Source organism: Dendropsophus ebraccatus, chromosome 2 (genome assembly GCF_027789765.1).
Source record: "Dendropsophus ebraccatus isolate aDenEbr1 chromosome 2, aDenEbr1.pat, whole genome shotgun sequence".
In the NCBI taxonomy this organism is placed as follows: Eukaryota; Metazoa; Chordata; class Amphibia; order Anura; family Hylidae; genus Dendropsophus; species Dendropsophus ebraccatus.
The window spans coordinates 5,563,747-5,576,999 of NC_091455.1; positions in this window are offsets into that span (position 1 = coordinate 5,563,747).

Below are 13,253 nucleotides of genomic sequence, written 5' to 3' on the forward strand. Positions count from 1 at the left end.
GGGGAGGGGGTGGAGGAAGAGGAGGTGATGGAGGAAGAGGAGGTGATGGAGGAAGGGGAGGAGTTGGAGGAAGAGGAGGTGATGGAGGAATGGAGCGAGAGAAGAAAATAGAGGACCAGGAGGGCAGGAAGGAAGAAGAAGAAAGGGAGGAAGAGGAGTAAAGTGGAGAAAGAGTAGGTGATGCAGGAAGAAGAAGTAATGGAGGAGTGGGAGGAAATGGAGGGAGATGAGAAGATGTAGGAAGAGGAGGTGATGGAGGAAGGGGAGTCGATGAAGGAAGGGAAGGAGTTGGAGGAAGAGGAGGGGATGGAGAAAGGGGAGGAAATTTAGTAAGAGGAGGGGTGGAGAAAGAGGAGATGAAGGAGGAAAGAGAGGAGATGGAGGAAGAGGAGGGGGAACGGTGGGGATGGAGAAAGGAAGGAAGGAGGTGATGAAGGAAGAGGAGAGGAGGGAATTGAAGGAGATGGTGGTAAAGGAGGCACTGGAGGAAGAAGAGGAAATGGAGCAAGAAAAGGAAATAGAGGACCAGGAGGGGAGGAAGGAAAAAGAAGAAAGGGAGGAAGAGGAGGAAGGGTAAAGGGAGAGAAAGGAATGGAAATGTGGTGTGATGTATAGGAGGAAGATGTACCATCTGGTGGTAGTGACTTGGTTTGGCTCTGTACACACTGTACTCAAACCCTGTGTTCAGGATATACACTGCAATACATTATACACAGTCAGCCATCCCAAAGACTTATAGTGTGCGGTTTACATTTCTGTACAATTGGAGTCAATGTGTGACCTACCTGAACAATGCCATCTCTCTGGTGCCCTCTGTTTATGTCAAGACAGCTTCCTGTATATTCCAAATAAACACAGTCTGCACAAACCCTTAAAGGGGTACACTGGTGAATAAAAATGAATTTCTTCAATAAAGTTATACTGTATAATGTTTAAATTTTTACACTGACTGGGAGAGGTAAGGGGCAAAGCATCCCCTCTGCTGCCATCAATGGCTGCGTCGGAAACCGCAGGACTGTTTAAGCCCTGTCCCAGCAAAGTTACATATCACTAGTGCTGCTTCACGCAATGTTAGTTATTAATGTTAGTAATAACATGGACACTAGGCAGGGGCAGATTATACTGTGGGCAGTTTGGGCAGCTACCTGGAGCTCAATGTGGGCCCATGGCACAATCCTCAACGGCCCATCGGAGGATCCTCCAGTGAGCCCTTGAGCAATGTGCTGCACTGCAGAGCAGTTCTCCTAAATCAGCTGTGGAATTAACAGCCGGTTTGGGAGAACTGCAGTGAGCAGCTCTCACCCATCAGCACATGGCTGCACAAGGCTGATACGACTGAACAGTGGAGTGACCGGGGGTGGGGAGCCCTTTGCTTCCTGTCATGCCACTTTCTGTGTAATGAAGAGCAGCGATTATCATTAAGACCAGATCAGAAGAGGCCAGAGCACGGGAGCACAGAAGGATCCTGGAGAGGTCAGCATTACCATGGGAGACTAGTATGGACTATGCTCCCCAACCTATCTTCTCTTTTTCTCAAGTGCCCTAATAACCTAGACAGGAGCCTTAGAAGTCAGCAGTTACATAAGAGCAACCGAAGACGAGAACTCTGATGTAAACCTAGGATCACTGTCGCCCCCTGGCTGCTGTGCTGGGATCACTGACTCCTCCCTGGCTGCTGTGCTGGGATCACTGACTCCTCCCTGGCTGCTGTGCTGGGATCACTGTCGCCCCCTGGCTGCTGTGCTGGGATCACTGTCGCCCCCTGGCTGCTGTGCTGGGATCACTGTCTCCCCCTCCCCCTTGGCTGTTGTGCTGGGATCCCTTTCTCCCCCCTGGCTGCTGTGCTGGGATCACTGTCGCCCCCTGGCTTTAGTTCATGATGAGAAAGAGATCTAAATCTTTTTGTTCACTTTGAAGATTAGTTGATTTTATTCTGACCATTCACGAATTACCAATCACTGACACTGTCCTAATGTTCTGCTTTTACCAGGGTTCTACCTACAATGAGTAGGGATGACAACGACTGAGCCTCCAGCCCATGGACACCACAGAGTTCCCATATGGAGCTGCTTCTACAGAGAATTGTTGGCTCTTACTAACAGCCCCGTAGATCCAGTGACTTTCCTCATTGTTTGCGGCGTTTGTGCCAATCCTGGTTTGGAGCATTTTGATCCTATTACTCTTCATATAACCTACAACTACATTAATGTCCATGTTCTTCTCTCTCTTCTGACCTTGTGTAGATAAAGTGACACTGACACACACAATAAGACACGAGTTGAACTATAGAGAATGCCTTTAAATCTGTGTATGAAGAAAGTAGAAGAATCAGTGAAGAACGTGCTCCATCCATTCCCCAAACAAGAGTTTACACAATGGAAAACTCCATATGGAATAGAGAGTTGGAGATACCGAGGAACAACCAAAGAGAAAGATGAAGAAAATATCTGGGACTTGTGACTTCTCCATGAACACAGCAGCTACCAGCAGAGATTCTTCTTAGGAAGCAGCTCCCCATAAACCTCGACCTCACACAGCGACAAGAACTGAGTACGTCCTGGAATCACCACACTGATATACTGACCCTCCATCCCATTACAGTGGAAAAATAATTCAGAAGGTCCCACATGATCAACAGTGCCACACCTAGAGGTGACAACCAACAAAACCTTGTGATGATCAAATACCTATTCCTCCACATCCATAACATTAAGGAAAAGTATGAATAAAAGAATAGAAAGAATTGAAGCTAAAACAAGATCACAATGTGAAGGAACATGGAACAAGACATTATTGAGGAACACAGGAACAGAAGACAGGATACTATGGAGTAACACAAGACAGAACATTGTGAAGGAAAACAGCATGGGTCAAAGTGAAGGAACAGAAGACGGGACATTGTGGAGGAACATAAGACGGGACATTGTGGAGGAACATAAGATGGGACATTGTGGTGGAACACGAAACTGGACACTTCAGAGGAACAAAAGTTGGAACACTGCAGAGAAAAAAAGACAGAACATTTGGAGGAACACAAGACTGGACATTTCGGAGGAACAAAAGATGGGACATTGCAGAGAAAAAAAAGAACATTGAAGAGGAACATATGACGGGACATTGTGGAAGACCACAAAACTGAACATTTAGGAGGAACACAAGACAGGACAATATTGTAAAGGAAACCAGATGGGAAATTGTAAAGGAACAAAAGACAAGATATTGTGGAGGAACAAATGATGGGACCTTCTGAAGGAACAAAAGATTCAGCATAGTGGAAGAACACAAGACAGAATATTATGGAGGAACACAAGATGGGACATTGTGGAGGAACACAAGACTGGACATTGTGGAGGAACGTAAGACGGGACATTGTGGAGGAACACAAGACAGGACATTGAGGAGAAACACAAGATGGGACATTGTGGAGAAGCACAAGATGGGACATTGTGGAGGAACAGAACACGGGACATTGTGGAGGAACACAAGACGGGACATTGTGGAGGAACACAAGACTGGACATTGTGGAGGAACACAAGATGGGACATTGTGGAGGAACACAAGACAGGACATTGAGGAGGAACACAAGATGGGACATTGTGGAGAAGCACAAGATGGGACATTGTGGAGGAACACAAGACAGGACGTTGTGGAGGAACACAAGACAGGACATTGAGGAGGAACACAAGATGGAACCTTGTGGAGGAACAGAACACGGGACATTGTGGAGGAACAGAACACTGGACATTGTGGAGGAACACAAGACGGGACATTGTGGAGGAACACAAGATGGGACATTGAGGAGGAACACAAGATGGGACATTGTGGAGGAACACAAGATGGGACATTGTGGAGGAACACAAGACGGAACATTGTGGAGGAACACAAGATGGGACATTGTGGAGGAACACAAGACGGAACATTGTGGAGGAGCACAAGACGGGACAATATACAAGATCACAACATGGGACTTGTAGAGGACATTTGATGCAGACATTTGGTTGTTTAGTCTGCAATATTAGAAAGATATTTATTGGTGCCTAGTATGAACTTACACAGGGTTGGTATTGTTGTGGTTGTTACCAATTCTTATTTCAGCCCCCAGCAGCCGGTCGTGGCAGCAGTCCATCCGATATATTAGGACAACATAATATATCTTGTGTTTTTCTTTCAGGTCCAGCCTCCACCAGGGGGCATAAGCTTCCTTGTTGTGAGTGCACGAGCCCTTACTGAGGAATGTGTTTATGCAACCATCGATGGCATTTTCGGGGTATCCCTTTAATCATTCATCTACAGATATCTGGGTGGCTACTCCATATCTCGCTATATTTGTGGCTGAAAAAATATGAGAGTTTTAGTTGCATAGAGCTGGAATGTGAGGTGTTGTCTTTCTATTTCCATCTCCCCATGATTCCCAATAACCATCAGACAGAACACGCCTTGGGAAACAGGTGGAAAGAGTCAGATGTCTTTGTAAGACTCTATTCACACTTGGGTTGGAAGCTCTAATGGTGGTGCAAGATAAAACAGTGTGCCGCCAGAGTGCTGGATGGAGAGAGTCAACGCTGTATACATGGCCGGTCACTCAGTACAGTACAGTCACCAGGCCGGGTATTCTGTGCTCCTCAGTACAGGAGCAGGGAGTCCGGCCATTGACTGGAGTCTATTTATCCATCTATGTCCCACAGAATAGTGCCGTACAGCGAACACATATATGACCATACGGGGCCAAATATAAGTACTATCAATGGTAACATACTAAATAATAGCACAGCTGACACTAAGATGAGTTTAGACCTTGTTGGGTGGCGGATGGTGGAGGCTCCTGGACATCACACCCCTCACAGCCCCTGCTATACCCTGTGTTCCCAGTACAGATGTATTACACCTCTACAGTGCGGTATACGGATGTTTTCTCACCTCCAGCATGGGGTTTCCATTCCTGAGCCAGAGACAGAGATCCCAGCAGGATCAGAGACAACAGAAGCTTCATCCTGAAGGAAGAGACAGAGGAGAATTATACTGATCCTAAAAGAGTGTAATAATAATAACCTGTATATCACTGAGTTACGTCTGATGCTCCGGGGCTTGGATTCTTGGGCTCGGTCTGAGAATGATTTTGTCTTATTCTTGGGGTCACCACAATATCCGGGCTCCATATTACAGTGTACAGGAACAGGTGTGCCACTGCATGGTGACCATGCTCAGTCAGTCAGCATTGACGTATTTATGGTAGATGTTCCTTTGCTCCTCTGTCTTCTATTCCAGGTTTGCACTATCCATTTTTGGCCACAAGATGTCCCCAGAGAGTATTTTCTATGCAGAAAATGTCCCTTGAGTAGAGGTCCACTGGGCCAGGAAAGACGGGAGATCCAGGTACTGGAAGGCTTTAGTCTCGGTGATGATGGGAGTCATAGAATAGTTAAAGGGATTATCCAGTGCTACAAAAACATGGCCGCTTTCTCCAGGTCCCTGACGAAGTCGCAACGCGTTGGGCTGTCTCTTCCTATCTGTCCGTCCTGATAGAACTTGGTGCAGGTGGTATAGTCTAGCCTATTGGCGCTTGTATTTCTATGCACTGGGGCACCTTTTTGCACATGGGGTGAGGGAGCAGCTCATTATGCAGATTTGTTACCCTGATCGCGTATTAATCTGCACCCCAAACCTATGCGCATTAGTTTATTATATCTTGCTTCCCCTATTAGAGGATACAGGCAGTATACCGCTGCCATATTCTGGACAGAGGAATCAGTGCATCTTACCATAGTTTGCACTATAATTGTATATTTTTAAATGTTTTTAATGTTTTTCTGTATTTAAATAAAATGATATATTTTAGTGAAATCATAAAGGTGTGCTGTTATAGCGCTTTCTCTTCTGTTTTCTTGTATTGTGATTCGCCTGAGCACTATAGAACCCTAATGTTAATCATTTGGTGGTCCCCTCCCCATAACTATTACTAATGCTGTATATGAGGAGACATCGCATTACATGCTTTCATGCCACAATATACTTTATTACCCTGAATTATTGTTATAGAAAATATAGACTTTGAATCCAAGTGGCAGATACAGCTAGCCTTCCTCCCGAACCATCATCTACCTCAGGGAGACAGTGACGGTTTGGCCATGGCCGTTCTCTCTCCTGGAAGATGTAATGTCAGATGCCACTTACCTATAGAGGGAACGGAGAGCCGGAGTGCGGGGTGGATGTCACAGTCTATGATGGAGACGCCTCAGTGCTGGACAGTTATATCTTATTACACTCCAGCCCCCCACCCCCACCCCGGGCACTGCGGCTTTTCTGTGACCTTACCCCCTAAAGTGAAATATTTCTTGGGAAATAATAATAAAGAATCAGCGACGCGCTCCAGAGAACATTATACTACAGAGGACGTCAGAGATTAAAGATTAAAGCAGGACTCCAGCGACAACATTATTCTTACAAATCACCTGGTGTCAGAAAGTTATGTAGATTTGTAATTTACTTCTATTAATAAATCTCCAGTCTTCTAGTACCTATTATCTGCTGTATGTCCTGCAGGAAGTGGTGTATTCTCTCCAGTCTGACACAGTGCTCTCTGCTGCCACCTCTGTCCATGTCAGGAACTGTCCAGAGCAGGAGAGGTTTTCTATAGGGATTTGCTGCTGCTCTGGACAGTTATTGGTAAAACTTAGGTATGAATTCATTACCACTTCACTTAGAGTACAGGCTTTTGCAATGGTTGTATAGACCAGTAACACCTGTGGTGGGACACCACAATCTAACACCACCGGGATGGGAGGGGGAGGGAGGAGGCGTTACAGCAGGGTCAGGGATGGGAGGGGGAGGGAGGAGGTGTTACACTTGCTGCACTGCAGAAGCTCAGGAACGCCTCTATGACTCTTCTTACTATAGAATAAAAGCATTTTTCTATGTCCTGGAAGCACAGACTGATATATGAGAGGTACCAGGTGTTTCCCTGATCTAACAGCATCTAACAGTGTCAGCAGTTTTGAATATAAATTACAGCTGACAGGTTCCCTTTAAGGCATCCTCACATAATAATTTGGTCGATTTTTCATCTAAACTCCTGATGAAGCTCTGGGTATGTGTGACACATGTCGGGGGTTCCCGGGACCCTGCTGCTAGCGGTGGAGTGAGGCATCTGGGATGATTGTTCTATACATGGGACTTGTGGTTCTTCTCTTGGTATAATGGTGCCCTGTAGTGACAGTGTTATCACACCAGTATGGTATACACTGGTATACACTGCTATTACTAGTGTACACAGGTTCTATTACAGCACTTTATCTATTTTATTTATAATTTACCAATACTTTATATACTTTTGACCAGTTATTGATAGTTGCATATACTTTCTCCCATGTATTAGTGTATTGATGCTGAGCTCCCGCGGTGTCCCTGGTTTCTTCCTTGGGTCGATGTAATGTAACAGTGATGACGATTATATGTATTTTAAGTTCAAGTTTGATTTGTAAATCACCAGAATTTCGGGTGATAAAGTAACAATGTGCAGTGTCCCAGAACAGACTTTTCCTCTTGTTGTATCCTTCACAGTGTATCTTTATATCTGAGTCAGTCAATATGTTATTGCCTTTGTTCTGGAAACTATGGTCCACTGCAAACTGTGTGTATTGTGTCACCCCTCTCAGTATTCAGGTCTGTTATTTCATTTATTTCTCATGCATATTCATTTATCAGTGCCTAATGGTATTATGTCGCCCCCCAGTGTTCAAGTATGGTACTTCTTATGTATATTTGGTCCCATATGTCCTAATGGTGTGATGATGCAATGGCTTGGTGTCACGTGACTGTCCTCTGCTTCCATGGTAACCCCAATGGCTATCGAGCTTTGGCTGGGAATACTATGTGACTTCCTGTCTGCCTCAGTCCGGTCTTCCACCTTCAGGGGGATAGGGTGTGTGTTGCTGCTGCTCCTGTGTCACAAGGCCGCAACCCTGCGGTACCTGCTGCAGCATTACCAGAAGTGTTCCTAGCTGTGTTCTATTCTCAAGTCCTTAAGATTCTCATCTATTCTCCAGATCTGGGTGCCGTTCTTCAGTCATTCCTCTCATCATCTTCTCTAATCATCAACAGCAAGTATTCATCTCAGTCTCATTCCACCCAGCATCTTATCCTCAGTATCACTACTACTCCCATCATTCAGCACGCTACTCTCACAGCCTATTGCAGCATCACCCATTACTCTGCCTTATCCAAGTCTGCCTTATACCCGGTTGCATCCGGAGAGACTGTTGCTACTAGTTACCACCGTTACAATAAATATACAACTACCGTTGTTTCTGAACCTTGGCATTGGTGTGATAATTGGTGCCCTGACTAAGGACAACGAGGAATTGCTCGGCCTCCGCTTGGTCAGATTCCCGGTCTACAGCTGCTATCCCTTATGCCAATACCATGACATACCATCAGGCAAGTGGCTAACCGGGTCCCTACCCAGTACTACCACCTACTACTACTCTCAGCGGAGTGGCCCAGCGCAAATGCAGCATAAATACACTTAATGCCACATGTGTCTCCTCATGTAGTACAGCGTCTTACACGCTGCGCTTCTGCTCACAGACTTAGTTTAACCACTTTCTGCGCTGTATGCTAATTACCCATTAAAGGGGTATTCCCCCCAAGAGCTAAAAAAAATGAAATGCTCCCAAACCTAGCTGAATTCACTCACCAGGTCCCCCTGAGAATTTTGAGCCATCTCCCGTCTTTCTAGCTGCTTCTGTTCCAAAGTTGCAAGTTTTTTAAAAAGCCAAAATATATCCAACATGGTGCCGGCCAGAAAACTACATAGAAACATAGAAGATTGTCGGCAGAAAAGGACCACTGGGTCCATCTAGTCTGCCCTGTTAGTATTTTCTTTCTTATTATCTTAGGATAGATATATGTCTATCCCAGGCAGGTTACATTCTGTTATTGCAGATTTACCAACCACCTCTGCTGGAAGTTTGTTCCAGGTATCTACTACTCTTTCAGTAAAATAATATTTTCTTACATTGCTTCTGATCTTTCCTCCAACTAATCTCTCACTGTGTCCTCTTGTTCTTGAGCTCAGTTTTTTACTAAAAACACTTCCCCCTGTAACATATATAAAGGTTTCCATCATGTCCCCCCTTTCCCTTCTTCCTCCTGTAACATATATAAAGGTTTCCATCATGTCCCCCCTTTCCCTTCTTCCTCCTGTAACATATATAAAGGTTTCCATCATTTCTTCCCTTTCCCTTCTTCCTCCTGTAACATATATAAAGGTTTCCATCATGTCCCTCCTTTCCCTTCTTCCTCCTGTAACATATATAAAGGTTTCCATCATGTCCCTCCTTTCCCTTCTTCCTCCTGTAACATATATAAAGGTTTCCATCATGTCCCCCCTTTCTCTTCTTCCCCCTGTAACATATATAAAGGTTTCCATCATGTCCCCCTTTCCCTTCTTCCTCCTGTAACATATATAAAGGTTTCCATCATGTCCTCCCTTTCCCTTCTTCCTCCTGTAACATATATAAAGGTTTCCATCATGTCCCTCCTTTCCCTTCCTCCTCCTGTAACATATATAAAGGGTTCCATTATGTCCTCCTTTCCCTTCTTCCTCCTGTAACATATATAAAGGTTTCCATCATGTCCCCCTTTCCCTTCTTCCTCCTGTAACATATATAAAGGTTTCCATCATGTCCCCCCTTTCTCTTCTTCCCCCTGTAACATATATAAAGGTTTCCATCATGTCCCCCCTTTCCCTTCTTCCTCCTGTAACATATATAAAGGTTTCCATCATGTCCTCCCTTTCCCTTCTTCCTCCTGTAACATATATAAAGGTTTCCATCATGTCCCTCCTTTCCCTTCTTCCTCCTGTAACATATATAAAGGTTTCCATTATGTCCCTCCTTTCCCTTCTTCCTCCTGTAACATATATAAAGGTTTCCATTATGTCCTCCTTTCCCTTCTTCCTCCTGTTACATATATAAAGGTTTCCATCATGTCCCCCCTTTCCCTTCTTCCTCCTGTAACATATATAAAGGTTTCCATCATGTCCTCCCTTTCCCTTCTTCCTCCTGTAACATATATAAAGGTTTCCATCATGTCCCTCCTTTCCCTTCTTCCTCCTGTAACATATATAAAGGTTTCCATTATGTCCCTCCTTTCCCTTCTTCCTCCTGTAACATATATATATGTTTCCATCATTTCTTCCCTTTCCCTTCTTCCTCCCATAACATATATAAAGGTTTCCATCATGTCCCCCCCCCCCTTTCCCTTCTTCCTCCTGTAACATATATAAAGGTTTCCATCATGTCCCCCCTTTCTTCCTCCTGTAACATATATAAAGGTTTCCATCATGTCCCCCCTTTCCCTTCTTCCTCCTGTAACATATATAAAGGTTTCCATCATGTCCCCCCCTTTCCCTTCTTCCTCCTGTAACATATATAAAGGTTTCCATCATGCCCTCCCTTTCCCGTCTTCCCCCTGTAACATATATAAAGGTTTCCATCATGTCCTCCCTTTCCCTTCTTCCTCCTGTAACATATATAAAGGTTTCCATCATGTTCCTCCTTTCCCTTCTTCCTCCTGTAACATATATAAAGGTTTCCATCATGTCCTCCTTTCCCTTCTTCCCCCTGTAACATATATAAAGGTTTCCATCATGTCCTCCCTTTCCCTTCTTCCTCCTGTAACATATATAAAGGTTTCCATCATGTCCCCCCTTTCCCTTCTTCCTCCTGTAACATATATAAAGGTTTCCATCATGTCCTCCCTTTCCCTTCTTCCTCCTGTAACATATATAAAGGTTTCCATCATGTCCTCCCTTTCCCTTCTTCCTCCTGTAACATATATAAAGGTTTCCATCATGTCCTCCCTTTTCCTTCTTCCTCCTGTAACATATATAAAGGTTTCCATCATGTCCTCCCTTTCCCTTCTTCCCCCTGTAACATATATAAAGGTTTCCATCATGTCCTCCCTTTCCCTTCTTCCTCCTGTAACATATATAAAGGTTTCCATCATGTCCCCCCTTTCCCTTCCTCCTCCTGTAACATATATAAAGGTTTCCATCATGTCCTCCCTTTCCCTTCTTCCTCCTGTAACATATATAAAGGTTTCCATCATGTCCTCCCTTTCCCTTCTTCCTCCTGTAACATATATAAAGGTTTCCATCATGTCCTCCCTTTCCCTTCTTTCCTCCAGACATCTCCCATCATGCAATGCTTATGCCTGATTGGTCAATGATCAAACCCAAAAGAAAAGAAGGAGGGGAAAACCAGCCACTAACAAGAAATGTAGGACCAAAAATTTAAAAAATACATATTGTTTTCCTTTATTCACATATATATAGAAAATACATTTACAAAACAATACTTTAAACAGTAAAGGAGCCGACCCATAAACAGATCCCCAATAAATAGGTGGTAGTAAATTAAACAATACAATGAATGTTCACAGTACAGATGTAATGGGATTCATTTACATAAGCAAAGCACTGGGCACTGGGCACTGGGCATTGGGCATTGGGTATTGGGCACTGGGCATTGGGCACTGGGCATTGGGCATGTAGTTAAACCAAATTTATGCATAGTGCCATATAAAGTGCATACAAATCCATAATACCATGTATAAATACTACGTATGTCCTTAGTGCAGCGACCACCATACCACCCACCCGACGCGCCTTTCGCATACTTGCTTTATCGAGGGTGATGTCGGTCAATGATGTAGCAGAGCTGATATCCACAAGATATAGCAGAGTTGAGGCAGCGGGATAGCAGAGTTGTGGCAGCGGGATAGCAGAGTTGAGGCAGCGGAGTAGCAGAGTTGAGGCAGCAGAGTAGCCGAGTTGAGTCAGCGGAGTAGCAGAGTTGAGGCAGCAGAATAGCCGAGTTGAGGCAGCGGAATTACCAAGTTGAGTCAGCGGAGTAGCAGAGTTGAGGCGGCAGAGAAGCAGAGTTTAGGCAGCGGAATAGCAGAGGAGTAGCAGAATTGAGGCAGCGGAGTAACAGTGTTGAGGCAGCGGAGTTGAGGCAGCGGAGTAGCAGAGTTGAAGTAGCAGAGTTGCAGAGTTGAGGTAGCAGAGTTGAGGCAGAGGAGTAGCAGAGTTGAGGAAGCAGTGAGGCCCAGGGTGGGGGAGGGTTTTGCGTGTGAGGATCGGGGGGGTGGGGGGTGCCGCGGGTGAGGACCGGAGGGGTTTTGATGGTGCCGCAGGTGAGGCCCAGGGGGGTGAGGGTGCCGCAGGTGAGGACGTGGGGGGGGGGCTGGTGGGGGCACATGGTGCGGGGGACGGGGGTGGCTGCTGTTAGAGAGGGAGTAAGTGACAGCTGCACTGATCACTGTCTCCCTCTCTTACAGCAGTCACCCCAGTCAGTGTGCCGCAGGTGGGTGGTGTTGGGGGATTTGGGTGCCGCGGGGTCAGTGCCGTGGGTGAGGGGGGGTTTGTTGTGGCTGATGGTGGACCGGGGGAGGAAGGGGTGCAGCAGGTGAGGACCCGGGGGGGGGGGGGGGGGGCGCCGCGGGTGAGGATGGAGGGGGGTGCCGCAGGTGAGGATTGGCGGGGGGGGGAGTGCACAGGGTGCTGGTGACGGGGGAGGCTGCTGCTAGCTGCACTGATCATTGTCTCCCTCTCTTACAGCAGCCACCGCTGGCAGTGTCCTCCTTCACTTTAGTTTGGCTGGGTTAGAAGCACTAATCCGGCCCATTGAAGAGTTGGTGGACACGTGGTGCCGACATGGAGGGTGTGGGCCAAGAGCAGAGAGCGTGTCGGGTTGAACTGAGATCTGATGATTCTAGGCATTCGGTGGGGGTGGGGGCATCTAGATAACAGCCAAACTGTGCAGAATCCATCATAACTTTATATTGGAAAGATGGAAAGCTACAGGTGGGCAATGTATTAATGCAGGAATAATTTTGGGGGGAATACCCCTTTAAGTTGGCATCTGGGCGGGGTTTGATCTGAACTAATCTCCTGTAATCCAGCCTCTCGGACCATGACCACCAATGAGGAGCCTGCAGCCTCCCTGAGGATGATATGGGACGGTCCCATAGCAGGTCTGATTACAGAAGATTTCCCGCCAGCCATGACTGTGGTGTCCCACCACGGGTGTTTTGTATCTCTTCTTTGCACCTCTCAAAAAGTTTCTCACTCCAGGTTAAGCAGTGTTGAAGGTATTTTTTATAATTTCACCATTACATGTCAGTATCTTTTATATGTATATATATTTCTATACAAGCCCAGCTGAAGGTCCTAATGGGTTAATGTTTTA